The 20,539-nt window shown below is 50.6% G+C and overlaps 1 protein-coding gene across 3 annotated transcripts in view; it reads right to left on the bottom strand.

The window, feature by feature from the left end:
• LOC149343277 (polypeptide N-acetylgalactosaminyltransferase 13-like) overlaps positions 1-20,539 on the bottom strand; it is a 282,002-nt gene that overhangs the window by 127,334 nt on the left and 134,129 nt on the right. For all 3 annotated transcript variants that reach the window (XM_089545812.1, XM_089545813.1, XM_089545814.1), the window contains one exon: positions 14,451-14,510. The gene's annotated coding sequence lies outside the window, so the exon portion shown is untranslated. The remainder of the gene's footprint in view (positions 1-14,450; positions 14,511-20,539) is intronic.

Raw genomic sequence — 20,539 nt, 5'->3', positions numbered from 1 at the left:
CCCGATTTGCTAAGACGCGCACGCGCCAAGAAAAAGACGCGAGGGCGGGGTCATATTTCTTGAGCGGCGATGTGGTGCATGGCTGACGATCGCTACACTGTGTCTACACGTGCGGACAACTAATCTGTCTTCCCATCATCGCCAAGGACGAAGCAAACAGTGCACGATGAAGCACGCAGCCGCAAAGACAAACCATTTATTTATGCACACATCGGCATTTCAATACTTCTCTGACAGCAGGTGGAGGCAGCGAAGGAAGAAAACGAATAATAAGCGGGTAATCGATGTTCAATAGCCACCGCGCACTTCGAGCGAAAACGATATCCGGAAACAGAGGGCTGCCATCAAAGACAACGGATGGACTACAAAAAGAAAATCAATACCCAGGAATCCGCGCCCAGACAGCCCAGACAGCCCCGTGTTGGGTGCCTGACGTAGATAGGTTTGAATACGCAAAACACTGCTGCTTCAACAGAGCCCAGCCAACACCCCCGTTGGCCCAGCTCAAAGTCAAAGTCAAAGTCATTTTATTCAGGCAGCAGTAATAGGTGCCTAGGAGGCAGACATAAAGGCAAATTAATGCCTGACTCAGTGTCGGCCCCCTTCCCCCCTTCCCAAACACATCACTCAACAGCAGGTACAGTCAGATCGTTAAACAAAGTTTCGATCAACATAAAAGGAACACATTAATACAGCATAGCATACAGGGCTAAGTCATACTGCGAGGAAACAAACAGCCAAAATAAATCTCATGCAGTAATCGCAATGCAGCTCGCATTGCGTTCCAACGGCGTCAGCCCAGACTGGCGATGACCCGAAATTTCTTCAGCGGTGCTGAGTCCCTGTGCTTCCACTGAGCCGATGGACATCTCGTTACATGTCAGAAAAACGAAATCCTCGTCTCAAGCCATTCTGACAACTGATATTATTACGAGGGTTATATTGAAATTGCTATATCTTTAAATAGCCATTCATGACAGTATGGAATGTCGGCGCTGCATGACACTGCCACGCGCGAAGCCCTGCGCTTATCGGTCAGTACTCGCGGATGCCACCAGAAGGAAAATTTCGCAGTTTCTAGTCATCATGCAAGACACTTGTGTACAGGCACTAAGGAAATATCGGCGCTGCCACGGCCACCTGTTTCAGTCAGTCGCACGTCCCCATAGCCATTTCTTTCACTCGCGAAATCACTTCGTCAGACCGGTTGGTTCCGGCGAGAGTAGCACTTTGTCTGCTCCCCAACGACGCTCTACATTTTAACTCTTGCTGCCCCCCACGGCCGCCCAGGTTTCACGTACTATCGGGGACAAAAGTGGCATACTCCACGCGGCGGGAGCCGGAGCAGCAAAAAACTGCTTTGCAACGCCATCTACAGGCGGCATCTGGGATCGAGACAGCCAGTGCGTGACCTTTATTACCAGCATGCATGTCGCTTGGCTCGTTTCAATGTTTCGTGCTTTAGCTCGCCAAAATGCCGCAATTTACCGTTGCTCCAGCTCCCACCGCGTGGAGTATACCACTTTTGTCCCCTATAGTACATGACGCCCCCAATGCACACATCCTGAAGTGCCGCCACGCCAAACAAGCAGATAAAACAAAGGACCACGCACGCCGCTACATAAGCAAAAGCGCTGCCGTTATCACGTTCTCATTGTAAGAAGCGTTTGCATAACTTGGTAGGGCCAGACAGTTCCTAAAGCCGGAGGGTGATGTCGGTTTGGTTTGGTTTGGTTTATGGGGTTTAACGTCCCAAAGCGACTGAGGCTATGAGAGACGCCGTAGTGGAGGGCTCCGGAAATTTCGACCACCTGGGGTTCTTCAACGTGCACTGACATCGCACAGTACACGGGCCTCTAGAATTTCTCCAAAGAAATTCCAGCTGCCGCGGCCGGGATCGAACCCGCTCGGCCGCAATCATTTATTATTATACTGCCGCCAAATATCACCCAATTACATTCTTGAGAGAAAGAATAAGATAACGGGGGACTTCAGAATCTGAACGCACCTCGTAACAGGTGTGTGTGCGTGTGTGTGTGTGTGGGGGGGGGGGGGGAACCATCTTCACCGATGACGTTATAAAAAAGAAGTGAACCGCCCGCCGCGCGCGGCGCGCGCTCCTCTTTGACAAGCCTATATTTAGAGAGGCCGCGCTGAGAGCGAAAGGTATACCCGACCGTCCATTCGTAGGCGGCCCTTTTAACTGTAAACACGCGAGCAACGAAAACATCCAGGCCGATTTCCATCCGCCTGTAAACAACGCGGAGCTTCGCAGGAAGGGGAAAGTGGTGGGGCGGGATCAGAGCACCCGTGGTCGCGATATTACGCGCAACCCATCCTGAAAAAGAGGAGGATGAGAAGCCAACGAGAGAGCAGAAAACCAAACAGCGTGAAGCAGTTTCGGTCGCGAGGAAATGAGGGCAATGAAAAAACAGTAAAAGGCCGCGCCGGACGGACGGGTCCTCCGGCATAACGGGAGGAGAGCCACTCCGGGAGATCGCCCGTACCGACGAGGAAGACAGGCAGGTCGATTTCGGTCAAGTCGCTCCGGGCGGCGCGGGCGTCCAGAGAGGCAGGGAGGAAGAAGAAGACACAGTCGGAGAAGCCCGTCCGCTTAGGCTAGACGTGACAGGCAGAGGAGAACGCTCCTCTGCCTGGGGGAGGTGGCCGACCACCACCGTTGCGCAGGAAGACGGCAGATGGAAAAAGTGTGTTTGGGGGTGGGGGGCTGAGCGCCACGAACGGCAGCAGCGCAATCAGAGCAGCTGGCTTCGGTTCTCCTCAAAGGGTACGCCAGTCACGCGCCCCTTCGAATCACATAGCGGAGGAGACGGACGGCGAGACAGCGGCGGTGGGTGTCGCGCGGTGACACGTGTCTCTCTCTCTCTCTCGTCTCCGGCAAGCGCCGAAGGCAGCCCTTCCCTACAACTCGATCCCCCGAGGGGGGATCATCCTGCGGGGACGGGTTTCACGCTACGTAGCAGCAGCTGGCTGCAGGAAAAACAAATAAAAAGACAGACACGCACACGCAAGGCGAAAGGAGGAAACACGACCCTCCCGACAGAAGACAGGAGGAGTGACTCGGTCGCGACTGCTGCGGAAGTACATACGACACCAGTTGCACACTAGGAAGGGAAATGTGCGCGCGACATAATACCAATTACGCGAGCCAAGGAGGAGGTAGGGGGAAACGAAATGTGCTCGAATGTAACGCCGGCTCGTAATACTTACTTCTGCCCTTGCACATCAAGACAGCGAACATTTGTATTTCCGTTGCACAACGCGACAGAAGAGCCTGAACGCGGAAGCGCGGTCCCCTGTTAATCTGTCCGTGACTGCCCAAACGAGTACAAGGTCCTCCCTCGTCCTCCCTCGCGCTGATATGGTTTAGTTAAACCGCTTTGATTTGAGGCTACAAATTACACTGAGAGTCACTTCAGGCACCCGAGTGACAGGTCCATATGAGTACGTGTTGAAAAGAAACAAATTAAATAATAGAACAAGCCTTCTTTCTTGATAACTTAGTCTTAATTTTAAGCCCCATACTCTTAAAAGTCTTTACACTTTTTTTTTTTTAACAAGCCGCCCTATCCGTCAAAAACACCGGCATCATAAACGGAAGCACCGCAGGAAGGCGCCAGTATACAAACTAATAATCTTCCAGCCGTATCACCTCCTAGAACACCTTCCACGCTACTGTCTGGTGCGTGGGGTCAGAAAGAAGCTAGCACAGCATGTGCATCGATTGCCCAATACCAAGTCCAGCCCCAGCTATAAGTTCGAAAGTTATCACGTGCTGCAACCAGTATAACGACACGACAAATGCAGTTCATGCTACACGCTTGGAGGAAGTGCGTTGAGCAGGCAGACAGTGAAGCTCGTACGCACTCATTTTCATGGTTCGTTTCATTCTGACCTCAATAAACTGCGGGTGCAAATTTGTGGGATATGCCAGCCTAACTGACTTTTACGCTAGCAGCTGGCACAGTCACTACGCTGCTGTAGACCGGAAGCAAGTTGATTGTTGCACTAAGTCCGTCTTTCCAAACTACCCACCAAGGATTGCTTCAGTTTGTTTTGTTTTTTCTGTCTCACCACAGTAGTCTCTTACACGTAACCGCACATATCCCGACAGTTTGTCGAAAGCTATACAGCTGCATAAACGCAACGAGTGAGGTGCGTTACCGTATTCGGCGCGGAGGACCATGGGAAAGTCGACTGCTACCGCTACTTCCTGTTCCAAATTTCTCCCCCAGCTCGCTTGCTTCACGGCAGTCGCTGTGTTAACGTCATTTCTTACACTAATTAATTTGCACTGCAACCCCACTGATTGTATTGCATCATCGCAAGACCAACGCGACGTCGACTCTTCTCTGCTTCGTAGTGTGTTTGCGCACGAAACGCAACCAAAATAATGTACACGGTAGGAGGCTTTCTATATGCGCATCACTGCGATGCATGTTGAGACGCACTGTGCGCAGTGGCATGTGTAAATAGTTTCCTAGCCCACTGGCAGCTTTTACATGCTGTGAGGAAAATGCCTCCATCTTCCACTAAACTGTGCACGCTTCAGCCGTTCCTTCCCTTCGTTAGTGCGGCGAAACAAAAAAACGTATGTAATGACCAACGCGTAAAACTAGTTCAAACGCACATGCAACCGGCTTCCGCGCATGCGCAGGAACAGCCAGCCCTGTGCTGGTATATTATAACCACGACAAAACAATCTTACGTTACGTTACTGTCGATGTCCGCACTCGGAACGCGTTCATACGCAGCACACGCTGATCTCACGGTGTTGCTATGCAATAAGCGATGCCGCAGCACAAATAAATGAGTGAATAAACAAGTGAATAAAAGACGCACGCATACACGGCAATTGCTATGCAAAAGGCAGTGCGCGCGGGAACCGGAAGTAGCTGGCAGACGATTTTCCCGTGGTTCTTTGCGTTCAATTCGGAAACACACCTCGCGCGTTTCGTCTGCAGCTACAGCACACACGTGCCTTCTGCGCTTTCTGAATTAAAATGCCGGAGGAAGTCAAAGGGGAATGCGCTAAAAAGTGCAACACAAGACGTGTCTAAAAGCAGTGTTCAACAAACGAAAAAAAAAAAAAACGCTCCAGCCCGCAAAGTTTGCTCGGCACAAGTAATCACTTTCTTTTTTTTTTTTTTAGCCGCACTCTCGCAGCAATGGAATTTGGCAAAAACCAAAACACAGCACACACGAACTACAGAATGCGTATATAAAAGCAGCAAAAAGCAGAAACTCCCCAAGAAAGGCTGATAACGAGGCTTTCCACTCTCCCCTGCTTCTTTGGTTGCGCAGACACAATGTCAAGATCCCAATTAAGGCACATACCTTCGCGACTTCAGCGGCCCGAAAGGAAATAAGCCCTAAACTGCGAACCTTAATCGGAACCGCCCACTGGACTTCAATTTCCTCCTTTGAATGGGGAGAAATTTATCTCAACCGAAGCGGCGAAGCCGACTGTGCCCGGTTACAAAAGCAAGAGCTAAAAGCCTCGTCCGTTGTTCCGTGTATTTGCCTACGAGATTGTTTCCCACAATGGAAACTCGCCCACACCGAACACTCTGTCTCCTGTCTGTCCCACGGTGAACGGCATTTGCCGAGATGTAAATTGAAACCCAACCTCTCGTACAAACCTCCTATTCAGGGGTAACAGTTTTTTTTATGGATAACGTGAATAAAAAAAAAAACATGTTTAGTAACCAAAACGGCCGCACGATTCCAATCAAGCCCTTTCTTTCGTAACCTCAGAGGGATTTCACAAGACGCTCAAATGGACGTAAAACTAAGCCGAAGGGGCAGCCGCGACCGAGAAAGCGCGGGATTAGTTTGAGGCAGGAAAATTCTAAGCGCGGCACTTTTTCCAAGAAAAAAATACAGCAAGACATGAGCTGCGGCTTCTTATGTCTCAAGAAATCATTTCCCAAGTTCCCTCGATAGATAAACAAGATTTAAAATGCGCGAAAACAGAGAAAGCAAGGATAAGATAAAAAAAAGCACCATGGGGAGGGAAGGTCGATGAAGACAGGGTGCGTTTTACGTTCGCTAGCTGCTTATATATTTTTTTTCCTCGGTAATTTCTCCCCACGGCGCGGCGCTCAAAGAAAAGCTAATCCAGCCTGACTGGCTGGCTCCTCTCTCGTGGTCGTGACGAAATCGCCACCGCCCTTTCAAAAAAGCGTTGAATGCCGGAGTGGTTCTTGCGAAATAACATTACTGCACGAGAGAGAGAGAGACAGGGAGAAAAGTTCATAAAAGCCAGCCGAGCTATAGGAAACACTTAAGGCCCCTCCACAGAGCCAGGGGTCCTCCCCCTGAACGTCATGTCAGGCTCTCGCGGCGGCGCCCAGGGGATTCGAAATGAAGCCGGCCGCGCCGCGAGCGCGTAAGCTTACTGCCCCGTTTCCCAACAGTCCCCGCGCCTGTTACCATGCGTAGCGCCCGAAACGAATAACGAACGCTCATTCCGACGGTCCTCCCCGGGCGCCCGTCGCGCAGCCGCTGGGGAAATGCAAACACCGAGACGCGCAAACCTTTTTACAGTCCAATTTTCTTCATTCCGACGAGTAGCGCGCGGCCTGCGCAATGACTGCGACTTCCAGAACGAGAGCGGTTGGAGGACGGAGGCGAAAAACCCCAAAGGCCGCGCAAGTACGCGCTCTCATCTGTGGCGAAACGCAAAGGGAAAGCGATAAAGAAGTATGCATTTAAGATGTAGTCCAGAGTTAGTCGATGGGGCTAGGCCACCAACCTTTATACATCTGTTAGCAAATTAAAATTTTACTTTCAGCCGACTCTCCGCCGCGGCAGCACCTCAGCACTGATTCGCGGTGATGCACTGAAAGTTTACGGAGCTTCATTGTTACGGAGATACGCTACGACGTCTCCGCTAACCTAAATTTCTTTATTATAAGCTTTCAGCACAGTGGAGACGTATTCACGCAGATGTATGTGGTTTACTGGACGCCTCTTGCGGATGGGACCAGGCAGGACGACTGTGCGTGCGTACGTATACGCTACAATGCCTCCGCTGTGCTAAAAGCATCCATTATTCAGATGTCCACGCACAGAGACAGTTGCAGCGCTTTTCCTGTTTTCACACTCTCATCCCGCCCCACTCTCCGGAGATCCACCTCTCTCAAACATGCCGGTAGCACCTTAAATGCCTAACCATATAGGTCGGCACCTGAACGCCGCCTGCAGGCAGGCGTTCAGGTGCCGACCATAAGTTAGAGCCTCAAGACAGCGAGCAAAGGCGGAAGGGAGACGTGAGGGAGCAAGTTTATATCAGCAGCATACACAGAGAGAAAGATGACATACAAAACGCGAAACAACGCCGAAATCAGATGATGAGAATCGCCGACAATAAATGAAGGCGCCACGGGCAGCGCCAGCGGTCAACACCCAAGCACAAAACGACACGCACCTATAATCTAGCTATAACGAAACTATAATCAACCACGCGATAGCCCAACCTCTGCACGCGCGCGCGCGTCGCGGTGTGGACGCTGATTGGCGTCCATTACCCCCGCAGTACGGCTTGGGATAAATGGTTTCGACCCGAGCGCCGCAGGCGCGGCGCGATGCCAAGAGAGTAACCGGGTGTGAGGCAAGGGCGAGGAAGAAACGCTCGGGAACAAAAGCGCGAGAACGAACCGCTTTCACGCATAAATAGCGGACAACAAGCACACACCCACAAGAAAGAGCGCGCGCCTCATTTCCGGAAGACAGATATCGGCGAGGAGAAAAATGCTACGACGTGAAATACTTACTATAAGGGGAAGCAGGCAAGAAAGAAAAGAGAACGGCAGGCTTATGCTTAAGCCTTGGAAAGAGAAGCATAGGTAGGACGGGGAGGATGTAGAAGGGTTACGAGAGAGAGGAAGGAGAAGGCATCCGATATAGAGAGAGAGAGAGAAAGAAAGAAAAAGCGGCCTCCGAGACACCCCCTTCGGCGAACAAAGAACTTCGGCAGGGGCTGTAGCTATAACCCAGACTGAAGGTAACGACGCCAGTAGCAATAATGTAAAAATACAAAAAGACAACAACGGAGGAAACCGGAACGGACGGGAAAACAAAGGCGAGGAAAGGATGAAGACGCAGGAATGAAAAGTGGGGAAGGGGGATCCCACGCGGCTTGTTCTCGCACCCACCGCAGCTTCTTTCTCACACGTCACGTCCTCCTCCTCCTCCTCCCCATCTTCTTCCTCCTTTTTGTTCCCGTAGCACGGCGAGCGGGAATGAATACGAATAACCCGACACAACGAGCAGAAGAGAGAGCCCCTGGACAGATTTATCGCTCGGCGCACCTGTTCCCGAGGAAACTTCGCGGCCCCTCTTCCTCTTCCCTTCGTCGTTCCTCCCTGCGAAGCGCGCGTGCATGAAAGCGGCGAGGAACGCGCGGACTCCGCCGGCGGCTCCGCAGACGCAGCCGCCAAAACGACTCAATGAGGTCTTCACCGCACTGCACCGGAGCACTCCGCAGCAGGCAAAGCCAGATTCCTGACGCCGACGCCCAGCAAGCCGGCACCAGTTGCGAGCGAAAGGGGAGAAGGAGGGTGACACGCCCGCCCGCCCGCCCGCCTGCTCGCTCGCACGCACGCACGCACGCACGCACGCACGCACGCACGCACGACGAACGTGTACATCGAAGTCGCCTGGACCAGCGCCCGCAGGGAACGCATACAGTATTAAAAATATCAGGAAGTAAGCGCCGCGGTGGCTCAGTGGTTATGGTGCTCGGCTGCCGACCCGAAAGATTCGGGTTCGACCCCGGCAGCGGCGGTTGAATTTCTTTCGAGGAGAAATTCTAGAGGCCCGTGTACTGTGCGATGTCAGTGCACGTTAAATGAACCCAGGGGGTCGAAATTTCCGGAGCCCTCCACTACGGCGTCTCTCATAGCCTTAGTCGCTTTGGGACGTTAAACCCCATAAACCAAACCAAACCAAAACAAACCAACCACTTTGTGAGGCTATCCATTACTCGGCTATCTATTACTACAGAATGTTAATCGCCGAACGGTCCCTTTTCATGACAGGCGGGCTTCGCCTGAATACCGCACCCCCGACTAATTACGGAAAAGCAAACTATAACGGGAATATACAGCCGGACGCAGACAAGACATACGATGAGAAGGCGAGCACTAGAGCACTAGCATTTCGTTACGCCTATCGTCTGTGCTGCGTTTCGTCCTAATTAATCACGCAGCACCAGGTGGTTCGGCAACGTACACGAGCACGTCAATGAAACACAGAGCCGTATGTCAACGCGCTTCCCGTGACAACGCCGACTGCACCTGCCGAATAGTAGCATGCGTGCCCGGCACTTTTCCCCACGTTTCACTGACCGCCACTGACGCCGTTATTCGGATAGAGTGCAATGCGGCGAAGCCAACTTAAGAAATTACGGAAAACAGTCGCACCTCCCCAGACAAACAGGCAGGCGAAAAGAATTCCAGGTCAAGATTGCTTAGCGGATCAGCACGTTACAGGCTATAGGTATACGGTAACGAAAAAGGCAAAAAAAGGCGCCGCAACTGTGACTCTGTGAGCAGACACCTGTATCACGCAGTGAGGGAAAGGATGAAAATTGCGAAAGGGGGCGAGAGAGAGGGAAAAAGGAGCAGATATCTAGCTTTTCGCAGAAAAATATGCAACCTACCACGGCATAGCTTCAGCGTCGTGCCGATTGGTTCACTTTTCATCGCGGGAGCGCCACAACCTTGGAAGATGAGAGCAACTCTCCTCTTCCTCCATAGTTTAGGACTTCCACCCGTTCTAGAAGAACCCTACAGCTTAGAAACAACTCCCGCGGGCTGCATATTTTTTTTTTTTTCAGAAGGTTGTAAATACCTCCGCACGGCATATTGGCTTCGCGACCACTCCGTTACCCTGAGGGACCGTCTGTTCTCTCGTCTCCGCGTTAAATGCCCTGCCCATGTTCATTTTTTTCCTTTTTTTTATCTCAGCTAGGATGTTACTAATGCACCCTTGTTCCCCTTCACACTCTGCTGCATTCCTCTCTCTCATAGTTACCCCTCTAATTTTACATTTCGCTGCGCTTTCTTCACCTTGATTGGGTTTTAACGTCCCAAAGCGACTCAGACTATGGGAGACGCCGTAGTGAAGGGCTGCGGAAATTTCGACCACCTGGGGTACTTTAACTTGCACTGAAATCGTGCAGTGCACAAACCCCTCTAGAATTTCGCCTCTATGCAAATTTGACCGCCACTGGCTGTATCGAACCCGCGTCTTTCGGGCCAGCAGCTGCGCGCCATAACCATTGAACCACCGCGGCGGGGTTTTTCGTCACCTTTATTTCGAGTCTTTACGTCATTCTCAAAGTTTCAGGCCTACGGGTGAGTGCTGGCAAGATAGAACTATTACGTCTGTTCTGATATAACATTGCAATGTTGCCTTCAGCAGCCTCCCCAAGTTTGCCCTTGCTCTCCAACGCTTCCTAAAAAGAGCAAAACGGCGCCCCGCTGGGGCAAGCGTGCAGGCCTGTTGCATATGCGGGCTGACGAAAACGTTGCGCTATCCGCGCGCGTCGCCTTCAAAGCGAGCCGCTCGTGCGGCCTTTCGAGCCCAATGTAGCGGCGGCTAACTTTGGTTCGCCCGAGGCGGCGGCGGCTCAGTCTATGCCGCGTTCAGCGGAGCAGTAACTCACGCGGCGCGCGCTGCAGCCTGTCACGCGCACACCTGCGGTATCACCCACTTTCTGCGCCTTTTACTTAAAGAAATAAATAAAAAGTGACGAGTCTTGAAAACCTCCAACTCGTTCGCGTCCGTGCCGCAACCACCGCTTTAAAATGAAATACGGCCCACTCGGGACGCGGGGCAGCGCGGCGGAGGCCGATTTTCGAGTTATTAAATTACCCGCCGAAGACGGTAAATTATTCCGCCAACTCCGCGCGCACATTCTCGCGAATGATGCAGCAGCCGTATACGTAACGGAGAGCGGGCCGTGTACCCGCGTTAATGGAAACAGAAAGTGGTATTACGCGAGAGCCGAAGAGTCGAGCCGAAACTTGCGATATCAGCGCCTTATATCTCAACTTCTCTAGGATATCGCGAACAATCCTATAAAGTGAACACCAGCCATCTTGCATGCGGCGAAGCTGAGGCAGGTCGCGCTTACCTGCAGGCGCGGCTTCCCCCAAGAAGGGAAGCATAACCCGTTATTAGCGGCGCTGCTTCATTTAACCAGACGCAACCACGCTTTGTTTCGCAAGTTTCACGGTTCGCCAAAGCAATTTTATTTTTGCTATTATTATTATTATTTATTTTATTTTTTGCAAGAACATCAGGAATCTTCGGTTAGACGCTACATGCATGTGATTCCGGCCGCGGCGGTCGAATTTCGATGAAGGCGAAATTCTAGATGCCCGTGTACTATGCGGTGTCAGTGCACGTTAAAGAACCCCAGGTGGTCTAAATTTCCGGAGCCCTCCACTACGGCGTCCCTCATAGCCTGAGTTGCTTTGGGAACACCAATAAACCATAAACCAGCTACATGCATGTGCTCTCGGACTGCTGGTTCTTTGTTGCCCCAAGTTCAAACTCCACGAGTTTGAACTTGGCGCGTTAAGACGCGGGGCCGAAAATGCGACTCAAGCTCATGCGTGAGAAAGCGCTCAAGATACCGAAGAGATTTAGAAAAAAAAAAAAAAGACACCACGACATGCCAGCTGATACAGCTTCCGAAAACTGCGGCTCCTGCACGGTATCTACGCTTGGCAAGGTGAGAGTAACGCGGGGGTTAGCTGCAATTGCCCAAGGGGATCTTACTGCGAAGGGAAATGAGCCGCCAATGCCCTAGACAGCCAAACCTGCAAAATAAACACAATCGATCTAATACATACCAGACAGAAGACCCTTTGCTAGGTTCGCGACAAGACGAGGAGTAGTTCACAGCAGGTGGAGCAAAAAAAAAAATCGTATAAGGCTAGTAGCAACAGTCTGGCAACAACTTCCTCGTAACGCCTAGCCAATCCGTTCAATCACACGGTTTACAGAGATGGCACTATAACGGCACGGAGAAAATGGCGCCGAAATGCGATGTCCCGTTCCCGACATGCAGCAGGCACCCTTCTGCGATCACGGAACGATGCGGCGGAAACCCCGGCGCTGCTGACAATTTGATTCTCGGAATTGCGATCCGGCGCCTCCTCCGAAACTGCTCCTTCCTAAGGCGCCGTGTGCTTTTACAACGCAACAATGAAAGGTAATAAAAGCCTCGCTACCGAACGAAGTTCAGATTCGCGGCCGTTCGTAATAAATCAACAAGACACGGCTTTTTTTTTCCTTTCCGCGTACTTCTTACACCTGCGGCACGGGCCACGACGACGGTAGCATAAAGACGTGAGCGTATTCGATCAAATACCGTAAATTCCGGCGTACAGTTCGCGGGCTATAGTTTGAAAAGTTCAAATTTTAGCTTTGCGGATTATATAGGTGCGGACTACACAGTATCTTTTTTCTTCAATATCACCCAATATAGCATGAAATACTCAATGCGATTCTATGTACCGGATGCGACAATCTATTTTTTTAAAGAAGGAAAAAAATTTTTTCCAGCCAAAATAAAGTTCTGCGGACTATGCACCGGGGGAGGACTGCATAGCGGAATTTACGGTATTCTTGAGTATATGGGCGATAACGTAGTCTCGGGGACACAACGCCGAGGCCTAGTATTATCAGCCGACTTACGAGCGCGCGCGGGAACATGCGACCGACATGCCGAAAATGCCTTCCTGTTTGCTTTGCCCACGACAGCTGTTATCAGGGCTGCTCAGAAGGGCACCGATTAAGCACAAACGAACGCGACAGCCAGAAGTAAGCGCAATGGCAGCAGGGGACGAGATAACTAAAGGGAACGCAGGTCCACATAGAGGACAAAAAAAGAAAGCGGAACAAACTATCACGACAATAACACTCTCGGACATCACCTGCGGTAGGAGAGTGTGTTATATAGGCCTGGTGGTGCCCCCAGGCACGGCAATGCGTGATGCAACCTAGGGGAGGCTCATCAATGGACCGGGTAACACACCGAAGGTTCACGCAACCCACGAAACCAACGGCGCACACGTCTCTTGCCCACACAAGAGCACGCGTGGTTGTCTACATCCGTTTTTCCCCCTCCCCTTCTGTCCATCCTTTGGACGACAATAACAGGGCTCAGCGGAGCGACCCACCGAGCTCCCTAAGAGGGGGGAGGGAGACCGCACTACACGCAACGCAACAAGGGAGCCCCTCTTTCTACCTGCCGCCGAGCGAGGCCTACACTGGTCGAAGGACGGCACCTGGCCGACTAAAAAACAAAGAGAAGAATCCCGCAGGCCCAGATCCTCCGGGTGCGCAGAGAGCCCTTTGATCCGCTCCGGGACGCCGCGGGACCACTTTGAAAAGACAATAGGCCGCGTCGTCCTCTTTCGCGAAGTGCCGCCGCGAGCGCGCCTCTTTCTCATCTCTTACGTTCTCCCCCCTGTCCCACTCTCTCCCTCTCTAGTTCTCCCCCTTTCTCTCTTTCTATTGGGTTTCTTCTTCCGCAGTGCACCGCTACCAGCACCAGCGGCGGCGGCAGCTCCGCTTCATTGTGCACAAGCGGCGACGATGGAGCAGCGGATCCCGCTTCACCGCCGGTACGCGACCACGGCACGAAGAGCCGGAGGACCGCCTCGTTTTGTCCGCGGCTCGGACGCAATTTGTCTTCGCCCGGCAACAACGGCAGCCGCTGCCAGGACACCCGACTCGCTTCCGACAACGAACACACAAAAGCGCCACGCGATGCGCACGTACACACGCACACGAGAACGCTAAAGAAGACAGAAGTAAAGGAGTCTGAAAACATGGCGAATTAACTGACGTCGGTGGCGGGTCCCCCGTACGGCTGCCTCGCGAGCGCGTTTCTCCGCTGGTTCGCCGCTAACGCGCCCGCGCGGTCGATCGCGCCGTGAAGACAAGGGGGGAGCACAAAAGCATCGCTGCCGACGCTGGAAAGATGCGAGCGCGCTACGTAGCGCGCTGCGATTGCCGGCGTAATGATACGGCTCGCTTCCGTCTTATTTTTCCCGCCTCGCATGACCGCGCGCGCGCAAGCACGTGGCGCCTTGATTAACTCTTTCCTGGGAGCGGAGTGATGGCGCTGCGTTTGCCAGTGCGGAAGGCGCTTTATAAGCAAAGATGGCCGTCTTCGAACAGAACGATCTTTATTATTATTTTTAGCCAAATGACGGGAACAATTTCTGTCTGGTAAGTACCCCCGTTACTTGATTGAAAAAGAATCGCGGTTCCACGCGAGAGCTGTACACAGCGTCCAAGCGATAGAGGGAAATGAAAACAGGGCAAGCGAAACCGGCCACTTTGCTTCTTGGGGAAAGCACAATACGCAGCGGGTAATTAGAGGCGTTTTCATCGCTTACCTTCGGCAGACTGTCGGCGGTGCCTCAGAGTGGCCACGTCGATCTCCGCGGGAGAGCGAGCTGAACAGAATGAAAGGGAAAAAAGAAAGCAGCCAGTGAGTGCAGGCGCCGATTCGGGGCCTGATTCATGCACACGTGCGCGAAGCAGATGGCGCGTGGTGGAAGCGTGGAGCCACATCTGCAAATCAAACCTGAACCGCTCCGAGTCGAGACAGCGAGCACCACATGGAGCGCGCGACTTAATGACTGCGTGTGTGCAGCCGAGGCACTCACCTGCGTGCGATGGTCTACAATAAATGAACAACACGTAAGTTTGTGCGACAAGGAGACCCAAGTTGGCGTGGCGTTGTATGCTTTTGACATGGTAATGGCGTGGCGTTGTACATGCTCTTGACATGGTAATGACGTGGCGTTGTATGCTGGTATGGTACCATACGGTATGGTATTCAATCAATCAATCATTCATTTTATTTCCTTAGAAAAGGAGGAGTACGGGACTAAAAGCTCGAACAGCTTGACGAGGTCCCGACCCCTTGTTAGTTGGCATAACAGCAGGATGACGGCCAGTCTTACACAAAAAAATGAAAAAAATATCACAAAGCAACGGGTAATACAGAATGAAACAAGACGGCAATCAATCGGAGAAGCAACAAAAGGTAATACAGATAAAGCAACACACATAAGCAACAGTGGTGAACAAAATTAGGCGAATAGGAAGGCATGGTTTAGTCTTGCAAAAGAAGAAGTTGACAAGAATGTTTAATGCGACAGTTTCGGTTTCTGGAGGGATCAAAATTTTGTCGGTCTAGTAAGTAACAGCGAAGGTAATGTATAAGATAGAGATTGTTCATCATATGAGGTTCTCGGTGTGTGTACAAACCACATTTCTTTATGTCGGGTCTGACGAATATTTGTGTTTTTTTGGAGTTTTGCCAGATGAATTATGTAATCAATGCCAACCTTTACAAAACCTTTGTAGCACAACATCAACCTGTAATTATAAAAACAAAACACAGGAAGAATTTCATATTTTGGAAAAAGTGGTTTTGTGGAGTATGTATAATGGACATCAGCTATGTAACGTACAGCTCTTTTGGTATGGTATGGTACGGTATAGTATGGTACGGTATGGTACGGTATGGTACGGTACGGTATGGTATGGTACGGTACGGTACGGTATGGTATGTCATGACATGGTATGGTATGGACATGGTGCGGCGTATGATATGGTATACGGCGGTTTGACGTCCCATGCTGCAGTGGAGGGCTCGGATTAATTCCGATCATGGAGTTCTTTAACGTGCACCGAAATCTCCTAGTGTTCCCGTTTTCAGCGCAGCAGTGTGTCTGCGCTGAGTCAAAGAGGGCCCTCGGTCGGGACTAACTGCAGGCTACACCCATTAGTTCAATAGTGCCTTACAGACCAAACACAAAAGAAAAAGACCAGCCACATGGCAAAGGAACAACATAAAGCCGGGGCCGACTGAAGGTGACGAAACTAACGCGCCTGCTATATAACCTTCTGTTGGCCACGTCTTCGCGCTGTTCCTCTTCTAAAACAACAACACTGCAGCAGCACCCTCGAACATCAGTTATAATTAGTATCCCAACTAAGGAAAACTGTTTAATCTTGTGAGAACATACGAAATACTGACTTGTGTCTAAAAGTACGCATGATTATAACATCAGCAATACACTCCGCGTTGAGTTACTGTCGCATTTAATCATGGGTTGCCTTTGCACACACCAAGCAAGCGTGCGCGTAGCTCCGACCGAATTCGCTTGGTGCGCTTTGCATGTGAAAGCACAGACCGAAAACTGCACTGCGACATCAGCGAGTGCGCCGAATATTTCCGTTCTAGTCGCAGACGAATGAAAGCGAAAAATGAATGCAAAGACGTGCAGGTAAGCGCAACGCTTGCGAAAACAGTCAACGAAGCCCGGCAGACCGGGCATGTATACATACACATGAAGTCGCTTCAGACAACACGCCGGAATGCGCGAAAACGACTGGAAACGCACCCGCAACCCTCGTGCAGCGATGCTACGAGCTCCATATTCTTTTCCTCGCTTCCTTTCGGCGCTACGAAGACGACATTCCCAGCCTCGCCAACACGAGCGGGATCTGCTTTTCTAGAACACGGATATTCCCAAACGACAAAAATTTCCTTCTCCAAAACATTCGCGTTTCAAAGCAAATGTTGGGGAGTGAGGCGAGCCAGAGAGAGATACGAGATACACTGGGGTATACGGTTAAAGAACGACCAGCAGTGCATCATGCACGAAAGCGCGTGGCATCAGCGAACGCGTCACTTATTTGCAGAGACCCCTCTTCCTCCTTCCGGTCCCCACGTTTGCCGCATTTAGCCGCATCGCAACCAGCTGCACAGCAGCGGGCAAAGCCAAAACGCGCGCGCTAACGGACCGCACAAAAGTTGCGCCGTGTCGGCAGCGCGCCCTATGTGCATGCAGTGGTGGAGAACGGAGGCGCAGCGGAGACAGCATGCATGCAACGGCGCATTTATGCCAGCTCACGTGCGCCAGCAGGCTCGCGTATCTATCGTGTACACACAGCGCCGCGCCGCGCGCGTGAAACGGAAACGATCGCTCCTTTACCACCGGCGGTCGGGAATTGCCGGAGCACGCGCAAGGCGCGCATCGTCGTTCAACGGGTGGGTCACGTCAAGCACAGAGCTCGCCCCTACAAACAAGAAAAAGAAAGAAGTCGTAGAAGGGAGTGAGGGAAAGGGAAAATGACGCAACGATTCTAGCCAGGATTGCACAGGAGTGCCGCACACTATCGGCAGGGCCCTCTTTTTTTTTTTTTTTGTCCTGAAATCAGTATTGAAATACGTACTGAAATTATTAAGATGCCTCATCGTTGCCTCAAGATGCCTTTAATGCCTCATCGTTGTCGACAGAAGGTTGTCAGCAGAAATTTGGTAGTAGAAGGTTGTCACGCTTTTTCTAGTCAGACCGCAACACCGCGCTAAAGGCTTTCGCCTCACCGCACTTTAGCTCAACAAAGTGCCCCCTGAATTTTTTTTTATTACTGTAATCAGCACTTAGCTAAGGACTACGTCGACCGTGGCATGCATGCGATCCACTGTCTAGGCGACGGGGGCTCGTGAATTATAAAGATGGGGACGGATAAAGAGTCGGCCCTGTAGGCACGAAAAACCGGGCGAGAGCAGACTCACTTGTGCCACATCGACAGGGCACGCCAGTGACATCCTCTGGCCCAGCAACCATAAACAAAAACCATCGGCACCACTCGACGACAAGCTCGCGAAGGCTACGGTTCCCGCAGCTCGTCTCGGAGTATATCTCCACGAGAGGCCAATTCGCCTACTTTCATTTACACACGCCCCAGGTGTCGTTATAGAACCACCTTCGACGCTCTCCGCGAATAAACTTTTCAAACGGAGCAAATCAAGCTCAAGAAATCAAGTAAGGATAAACCATTCCATTGGCTGGAACGAGTCCCCTGAGAGCCGCCGCTTCCTTCTTTAGTTGCATCCTAGTATTTACCCCGAGTACACCTTCATAAAGACAAAGTTTGTGTCAACCGATAATTAGTGACTACCTGCTGCTTGCCCCCTCTGACCATAGAGTTTCTTACTATTACCTAGAGGGAAAGCTGGCGGCCCGTCTATGGGAGTTTGCATGGCGACCCCTCGAGACCACTTCAGCCACCATGGACGCTCAAAGCATCATGGGGCGGTGAGCTACTTGTTGCGGAACCGCAACTTTTGGCCAAAAAATAATGCAAAAGTAAGCGCTATTTGATAATCAAGAATGTACTAGCATTCAATATCTTGTCTAATGATTGCAACAAACAAGCAGAAAAGCATTTAAGTGCAAAGTTTGCCCAAAATAAGAGACGACTCGCTCTCCTATTGGCCAAGTGATGAACACTATAAAAACTAATATTTCGTAATTAACAGGCGCACTTTTAAAAGTAAAAATGTTTTCAAAAAAGATGTTGTTGCTTAAATACTATAAGAGGTTTTTTAATGGCATTTCGGAAAAGTGCACCCGTTTATGGGCGTCGTGTGTCGTCGCGTTTTCACTACTATGGGTTTTACCCACTGCGTTCGCGCGAAAGTCGTCTGCGCACACACGAACAGCGTTTTCGGAATGAAACGTCTTAGTAGTGCCACTCCATGTTTCCGAAAAATTACGACTGTGCCGCCACAAGTAGCTCACCGCCCCATGATGCTTTGGGCGTCCATGGTGGCTGAAGTGCAGCGCCGCCAGCTTTCCCTCTAGGTAATAGTAAGAAACTCTATGCCTCTGACCGACCAAGCTTCACATGCGCGCATTCTGTCTATGTCAATAAATTTTTCAGTTAATAGTTCAGCGCTCTGCATGTGCGTCCCTGCATCCGTCCCGTTTCCCCGCGCTGATTTTGCGCCCTATAATAGGACTGGCTATGAAATGGACGGTCGCATAAGTATCGCGATACTTCAATGTGGCATAGCAAAAGAAGGCGCAAAGAGGCGCAAAAGCTTGTTTGTTATAAGTTAGAGGAGGCCATTACTTGCGGCCATAGAGCAGGTGTCCCAGAAAACTTTAGCCAAGATGTAAAAATAAACCGTGGCACAATAGGAGCTGGCAGCTCCAACCAGGTTGTCAAAACGGAGTGCCCATAAAGGAAATGAGGCTGCCCCCAACCACCCCATATCCAAGGAGTGAGCAATAGGCTTTTTGAGTTAGATGACCGCTTTTATAGCCAAACCATTGTCAGCGGTGTAGTACTGGCACCAGAATACAGACAAGTCGTTCTAACTAGCATGTTGGTGTACTAATACTGAATAGTTAACTTTTTAACTGTTACTCTACGGCTCTTTAATTATTGAGAGGCATGTAGCCAACCGTAAGTTATATCCGCATCAGCTTTTTATAATTTAGAAAACGCGGTTATCTTCGGCGCTGTGGCCCAACAGATTTTGGCTATTTCGACGAGTTACATGCACTAGAGAGGTTCATTTTCCTGCAAGCTTCTCGAAAGTGCATATATTTTGCGCCATGTAGCCGAAATTCGTTGGGCCACAGCACCGAGGGTAACCGCGTTTTCTACATTATAAAAAAACTGATGTGGATATTATTTACGGTTGGCTACATGTCTCTCAATAATTAAGGAGCCTAAACGTAACAGTTAGAAAGCTAACTATTTTATGTTAGTTAACAAGCCTGCTAGTTAGCACGTCTTAACTGCATTCTGTTGTACTACACGGCTGACAATGCTACGCCGAAAGAAGCGCTCTTCTGACTCAAAAAGCCTATTTTTCAAAATTGTTTAAAGTGCGAGGTGTAACACCCTGTATATCTGCCCCTGATTTCGCGAGGGCTTCCTCTGTTAAACTTGTTCCAGAAAACACCTTAGCCAAACCACACATGCCACCTAATTAACAATTGCTACATACGACAAAGGAGAATTTAAATATCTGCCTCCTGGCGAATTGGTACACGATGGCATACGCCACTTCTATGGAAGACAGAGTGATCGAAGTCACATCGCTTCGCAACTATAGTCGGCGTGAGCGTATAGTCAAGGGTTTCGCCAAGCGCTTGGTATACCATAAAGCTCAATTTTCGTTTCCTTCAGTTTTGCTTTTTAGCGGTCTAACTCAACTTATCGGCGACCGCCGTACCATTACTGCGTTCAATCGTGTTTGCATTCACCAACTCAGACGTCCTATTCAACATTCATGCTTTGCCCGAGAGTGAAATGAATAGTTAAAGCACGATACAACTTGCATATATTCCTTTCTCCCTCGCAGTAACAGACAAACTTAGGCTAACAGGAACCACACTGCGTCTTATTATTAGTCCTTATTCGCATACATACGGACTTCGGTACACAGCGCGAAGTATACGCAAAACAAAAGAAGTCCTGCAAAGAAAGCTTTGCGCCGCGCGACCAATTTCAATTACGAGCGAACTTCCGAATTCAATCCGCCACCATTTGTTGAATGACGTGTTTCTGACGCGCCTCATCAAACAGAAAAAAAAAACACTGATCGGAAGAATCGTTCTATCGGTACACGTAAATTAATATTCTCGCGTGCCTGGCTTCTATAATC

This window comes from Amblyomma mixtum, chromosome 5 (genome assembly GCF_055824585.1).
Source record: "Amblyomma mixtum isolate Tamu chromosome 5, ASM5582458v1, whole genome shotgun sequence".
Classification (NCBI taxonomy): Eukaryota; Metazoa; Arthropoda; class Arachnida; order Ixodida; family Ixodidae; genus Amblyomma; species Amblyomma mixtum.
Note: the sequence above shows the minus strand (reverse complement) of the source record. Positions and strands in the feature narration are given on the sequence as shown.